We start from the raw sequence: 6,861 nt of genomic DNA, 5'->3' as shown, positions 1-6,861 counted from the left end.
TGATTTTACATACTCTTTGGGTTCTCACCTACCTCATTCCACTTCAGAGTTGAGAGCAACTCCAGACCTGTTTTATGAAACCTAGAGGGAGCCTTCCTTAGGGAAAGTTGAGCTGTTGCCTCAAGTTCAGAGGTGAGATCGAAGTGGAAAATAAGTCAGAGTTGTAGAAAGCCCAAGGGAAAGGAGTTGGTTTTGCTTTAATTTCCCAGGGTAGGCCAAAATCTGTAGGGATAGATGAGTAGTATTCGATCCTGATGGGTAAGTTAATAGTAAAGTAGGAACATTAATTTTTTTTTTTAAGGCTAAAAGTCCCAACAGAGATAACTGTTGATTATGCTCTGAGCCAGAGACCAAACTCATTTGGACAACTTAGGTTTTGTCTTAAGGACTGACTGTGATTGAGGTGTGCTTATAGGTAGCTTTATAGACTGAGAGAATTTCATTTCGGGAGATCTGATCTGTGGTCCCAGAATCTAGAGGGAGGGAAAAAAAACACACCTAAGTAAGGTTGTGGAGTTGTTTGAAAAGCAAGCATAGCAAGTCTAGAGGCCCAAATTTTCTGGGTCAGATGGTCAAGAGGCCCTTCTTTCTAAGGATTGTAATGACTTTATAATGCAAGGGTGTTAATCTCAAAACATAAATTAAAAACCATATATATCTATATCTATATATCTACAGTTTTGAAAGAACCTTATAAACAGCTATGTTTATAAAACATAGCTGTGTTGCGGCCAGATAAGCAGTTGAGCTCTTCTGTGGTATCTGCAGAGTTGACCTATTCAGTTCTCTTAGGACTGGAGGCCTGTTCATCGTGGTCTTCTCAGTACTGCAGTCACATACCCCACTGCTAAGCGATTACACATCAGGTGCCCTATTGATTGGTTAATGTTGAGTGACAGGGCTGCTTTATGGCAAGCTTAGGAGAAAAGATATTTTTGGCCTTTTTTTTTTTTTTCTATTTTCAGAGCTCGTTTATACAAATGCCTAAATTGGGGGCTGAGAAGGTGGCTCAGTGGTAGAGTGCTTGCCTTGCATGCATGAGGCCCTGGGTTTGATTCCTCAGCACCACATAAGCAAAAAGAAAAAAAAACACCAGAAGTGGCACTGTGGCTCAAGTGGTAGAGCGCTAGCCTTGAGCTGAAGAGCTGAGGGACAGTGCCCAGGCCCAGAGTTCAGGCCCCACGACCGGCCCCCCCCCCAAAAAAAAACCAAAAACACACAAAAAACAAATGCCTAAATTGGTATTTAAAAGCAGAAATGGGAAGATTCCATTTCCTAATATTATAGCAGTAAACACTGAGTTAGGGTGCTTGGTACTTGGGTTCATTCCTTTAGGTCCTACTTTTGTCAGACTAGAGGATACATGGCAGCATTTGAAAGTATGCTTGGGCTGGGAATGTGGCTTAGTGGTAGAGTGTTTGCCTAGCATGCATGAAGCTCTGGGTTCATTTCCTCAGCATCACATAAATAGAAAAAGCCTGAAGTGGCGCTGTGGCTCTAGTGGTAGAGTGCTAACCTTGATCAAAGGAAGCTCAGAAACAGTGCCCAAGTCCTTACTTGAAGCCCCAGGATTGGCAAAAAAAAAAAAAAAGGAAGGAAGGAACTGTCATGCTATGCTTAGAGAGGCAAAGACTGCCAGACATAGGTAGCTCAGAAGCTGGTTTCAGGTCTGGGTGTGTTCATGTAGGTAGGCCTATGTTCAGCTTTGGGAGGCTGAGGCAAGGAGGGTCACAAGTTGTAGGCTATATAGTGAGACCCGAGCTCAAAACAACAGGCAAGGGTTAGCATTCTCTGATACTTGATAAAAGGCTTAAAAAATAGATTATTCCTGCTTTGAGTTAACATGGGCTGGTTACACAATCTTCCCTGGAGAGTTCAGCAGATACTGCTGCTCAGGAGACACAGTGGCTGTGTTTGGGGACTGTCATTGGGCAGGCCCAGATTTTTACAGTGGAACTCAACTTCGTATGAATCTCTAAAATGAGATCCTTGCTCATTTTGTATTAGGGAAGGTCTTTGAAAAATCTTTCAAAGCAAATATTTTAACCCTTTGAATAGCACTCACCATGTGATAAATTCTTAATTGTAAAATGGTTAATTTGACTTTTTTCTCTCATTAATAGCTTATAAATTGGTATGCTGATTTTTCTTTCCTCCTTTCTTCTCCCTCTAGTTTTTGAACTTTGTTTTCAATATTTTTGTTATTTCTTGAATGTTTAGTAAGTAATGAACTATTCTCCCTTTATGGTCTTGGTGAGGCTTTGAGAGGCCCTAGATGTTATGTTGTCTTGCTGGTGAGAGACTTCACCCACTGTCTTAACGTCATGTATAAATTTCCCAGTACCACACATCTATCATCCAAAGGGAGCCTACCGAAACTCTACCCTTCTTAGTTAAAACTGTAACAAATTATTTTTACCTAGAGTTTTTATCTTTGGAGAAAGAGGAAATTCTGTCTTTTAAAAAGTGGTTTTGAAGTGGTATGGGTATTTCTGTGGATTTGCCTGTATGTGTGAGAAGCTTCCAAATAGCCCTCCAAGATAGGACAAGAGCTCCAGCTCTGGTCTCTTCTCTCTTATCATCTAAGCAGTTCTGGAGCCTGCCTTGGAGAGTGGAAGGACCAGTTTCCAGTAGGGGAGGAGTACAACAGGCCAGTGAACAAACTGCACGATCCTGGTGGTGTGACTTTTTACTGCTCACCTTTGGGGTGCTTGCCTTGCCACCCTAAGATCCCTTCCCTCTGGACTTGCCCTCTTTCCCTCAGATCCTTAACTACTTAGTAGGAGAGCACTATGTGAACTTGTCTTCTTAACAAAGTCCCTGGGCCCCAGGATAATCCCTCCTTTCTTGTTTCTTTGACCTATGTCCAAATGCCTTTCTGACTTCTCACATAGCCTCTCTTCATTTTCTGGGATTGTGTCATACTCCTCTTCTCCTTCTACCTTACTTCTTGTCTCTTCCTCCGTCCTTTCTTCTTCTAAATTAATCTGTTCCATGCTGTTGGCTTTTCTGCCATTAGGATTCTCCCTCCTCCCTTCTCCAGGATAGATGGAAGACCAGGAGGCTGGTCTTCAGCCTGTGGCTCTGATCCAGGGTTAATCCCACCCCTCTCTTGAATGCCTTGGGCTTTGGTTTATCCCTTCTTGTTGTGGCAGCCTTTGGCCAGTTGGGTCTCACGTCTGCCATTGTTCATCTTGATCACTGACTCTTCCGGTAGTAACAGGCATTTTTGCAGTAGAATCTTGTTAGCAGATTTTTTTTTTAATTTATTTTTTGTGTGATGCTGTGAATCAAACTGAGGGTGTTGTGCATGCTACACAAATGGTCTACCACTGAGTTATACCTCTAGCTTATCAATATATTATAGTAAAAGGTCTTATGTCATAGGTCACTTAAATTTCTTCCCTTCTGCTTTCTCCCATAGTGCTTTGGGAAGTCAGATATCTGGTTCTGAAAGTGTTTGGAGGAAAAGCCTTTTCTCTTCCTGCTTCTGAGAACTTCCCAGCCCGTTGACTATATACACCATCATGTGAAGTATACAAGGGATCTGGGAGGCTCTGCTTAAGAAACTGGATCTCTTTGTTGGAGCCATCTCATGAGTTGGTAATGCAAGCTGTTAGTAATTACAGAAAACCTACCGTGAACTTCATCTAAAATGAATGAAGAGTCAGCATGGTTGACTTTAAATACAGTGGAGTAGCACTTGGCCCTCAGTTGTTCCTGTGTAGATAACTTCTTGCTCTCTTCTTCAGCTGGTCTTCTTTGGCTCCCTGTTATATTTGTGGGCTGTCTTCCCTCTGGTCCAGTTGGCTTACATCCCTGTAGACCCATTTTAATGAGAAGGTACTAAAATATACACTGGATTCCAACATTGGATGTTAGGATGTGTTCCATGAACAGAATAGTGCAAGATCCAGTTTTTTTTTTCTTCCCAAAACATAGGGTCTCAATAAGTTGCTCAGGGTGACCTTGAATTTCTGGCTTTAAGGAATCCTGAGCAACATTCATAGTACCATATCCACGCCCAGCTGATACAGTGTACTTTGAAGAAAACAAGAAAATATGGAAAACAAAACTTGTCAATGAAATTATTGTAACATATCTGCTATGTTTTTTCGTTCTTTCTTTTTGATGTGTTTGTGTGTATATGCCTGCGCGCACACATGTGCCAGTCCTAAGGCTTTAACTCAGGGCCTAGGCACTGTCCCCTGAGCTTTTGTGCTTAGGGCTAGTCCTGTACCACATGAGTGCTACTCCTGCTTTTTGGTGGCTAATTGGAGATACTTGTCTTATGAATGTTTCATGAGAGTCATGGACTCGCTTTGAACCACAATTCTCAAATCTCAGCCTCCTAAATAGCTAGGATTATAGGCATGGCCCAGGTTGACTTTGATTTTTTTTTTGTCCGGTCGTAGGGCCTGAACTCTGGGCCTGGGCGCTGTCCCTCAGCTCTTCAGCTCAAGGCTAGCGCTCTACCACTTGAGCCACAGCGCCACTTCCGGCTTTGTTTTTCTTTTTGCTTATGTGGTGCTGAGGAATCAAACCCAGGGTCTCATGCATGCCAGGCAAACGCTCTGCCACCTTCCCAGCCCTGACTTTGATTCTTTTAAAGGAGCATTATGTAGTAACTTCACTTTGAACATATGTCAGCATTTGAAGATCTCTATATGGCATTCACATATGCCATAATAAATGGTTAAGGGTTTGTTTATTTATTTCAAGGTCTTGTTATGTAGCCTAGGCTAGCCTCAAATTTGTGATCTTGTCTCAGCCTCCCAAGTGCTAGGATTGTAGATGTGGACCCCTACACCCAGCTGATAAAGATTTTTTGAAGCTAAACTCTTTACTGCTTCGGTGACTTTATGGGCATACCATTCCTTTAATTAGTAAGAATGATCTCTGCTCTATATGTGCTTTTGTGTGACTTGATAAAGAACTACTTCATTTAAGTAGATTTCAATTAGGATAATGGGCTTGAGACAGCTCACAGTGGCACATTTTTGGGACTCAAGATAGAATTGTCAAATTACAGCAAGTAGAGTTAGAAATTATTTTGTAATTTTCTCAGTAGATTGTAATTTCTCCATCTAGTCATTCTGGAAATAATACTGTAAAGTACCTTTTCTTAAAACTGTAACCACTTTCCAAATAGAATAGTACCTTTTGGTTCAGAAGAAATAGTGGGAGAAAATTGTCATCTAAAAGAACCAATGGAAAGCAGTTATTTTCAGCCTCTCATTTATTGTACCTTTGGCCGTGTTTTTGAAGAAAGACCTCAGATTGCCATATGTGTGAAGAAAAGTATTGGTAATTTTGTGGACTTGGAATGAAAGCAAGCATTTCCAAATAACCAGTTTGCTTTCTTCTGTGGCTTGTAGGAGCAGAGTATATGATCACAACTGGTGATGATGGTGGAGATGGAGGGTTCATGTAATTTGTATGATATTTGAATTTTCATGTTTAGAAAAATAGAATAAGAATTTGTTAAAACAAAAATAAAATTAAGCCGGCCGCTGGTGGCTCACTCCTGTAATCCTAGCTACTTGAGGCTGAGATCTGAAGATCTGTGGTTCAAATCCAGCCTAGGCAGGAAAGTCTGTTGAGACTTTTATCTCCAATAAACAACCAGAATTCTTTTTTTTTTTTTTTTTTTGGGTCTGGTCGTGGGGCCTGAACTCTGGACCTGGGCGCTGTCCCTCAGCTCTTCAGCTCAAGGCTAGCGCTCTACTACTTGAACCACAGCGCCACTTCTGGCTTTTTTTCTTTTTGCTTATGTGGTGCTGAGGAATTGAACGCAGGGCCTCAGGCATGCAAGGCAAGTGCTCTACCACTGAGCCACCTTCCCAGCCCCAACAACCAGAATTCTTATAGGATATATATATATATATTTTTTTTTTTTGGGGGGGGGGGTCTTGTCAGTTGTGGGGCTGAACTCTGGGCCCTGGGCCTGGGCACTGTCTCTGAGCTCTTCAGCTCAAGGCTAGCACTCTACCACTTGAGCCACAGCGCCACTTCTGGCTTATGTGGTGCTGAGGAATGGAACCCAGGGCCTCATGCATGCAAGGCAAGCACTCTACCACTAAGCCACCTTCCCAGCTCATCTTATATTTTTTAAAAAGTGAGTATCTGGGAGCTGGTTTATTGAGGGGGCCAGAAAACCATGAAGACAGTGACTAGTGGGTTACATTTTGATGTAGAAAACTCATTGGAAGAAAAATGTTGCCTGGGAGGACAGTGTCTGTGGAGACGTGCCGTGCATTGTGAGTGATACACTGAGGCATTGAAGACTCATCATTAATTTTCATCTTTCTTGAGAAACTGTATAAAATAATGTATCTCTGAGAAGAAAGGTTATTATGAGATGTCAAAGCCTGCAGTGGGAAATGTCACCTTCCATGAATGCAAAGTAAGTCTGAGCATCAAAATCCTGAGTGAAGCTGGGCCCCAGTGGCTCATGCCTGTCATTCTAGCTACTTAGGAAGCTGAGATCTGAGAGTCGCAATTTGAAGCCAGCCTGGGCAGAGAAGTCCATAAAATTCTTATCTCCAGTGAACAAATCCAAAAGTCAGAAGAGAAACTGTGGCTCATGTGGTAGAGCACTAGCTTTGGGCAAAAAGCTCAGAGAACAGCAGTTAAGCCATGAGTTCAAGCACCAGGACTTGCCAAAATAAACAAACAATAAACAACAACAACAAAAGTCCTTGCATAAAGACCTTACTAGGGGCTGGGAGTGTGGCTCAGTGGTAGAGTGCTTGCCTTGCATGCATGAGGCCCTGGGTTCGATTCCCCAGCACCACATAAGCAAAAAGAAAAAAAGCCGGAAGTGGCGCTGTGGCTCAAGTGGTAGAGTGCTAGCCTTGA

At 42.3% G+C, this 6,861-nt stretch overlaps 1 protein-coding gene across 3 annotated transcripts in view; it reads left to right on the top strand.

Annotated features, from left to right (window-relative positions):
• The first annotated feature begins 3,543 nt into the window (after positions 1-3,543).
• Positions 3,544-6,861, top strand: part of Tex2 (testis expressed 2) — a 91,555-nt gene continuing 88,237 nt past the window's right edge. The window contains exon 1 of one of the 3 annotated variants that reach the window (XM_013037934.1): positions 3,544-3,615. The gene's annotated coding sequence lies outside the window, so the exon portion shown is untranslated. The remainder of the gene's footprint in view (positions 3,616-6,861) is intronic. The other 2 variants (XM_013037932.1, XM_013037933.1) reach the window with 2 other exon arrangements.

The sequence above is a fragment of the Dipodomys ordii genome, unplaced genomic scaffold (assembly GCF_000151885.1).
Source record: "Dipodomys ordii isolate 6190 unplaced genomic scaffold, Dord_2.0 Scaffold7, whole genome shotgun sequence".
Lineage (NCBI taxonomy): Eukaryota > Metazoa > Chordata > Mammalia > Rodentia > Heteromyidae > Dipodomys > Dipodomys ordii.
The sequence above is the reverse complement of the archived record's forward strand: the minus strand, read 5'-3'. Positions and strand labels throughout refer to the sequence as shown.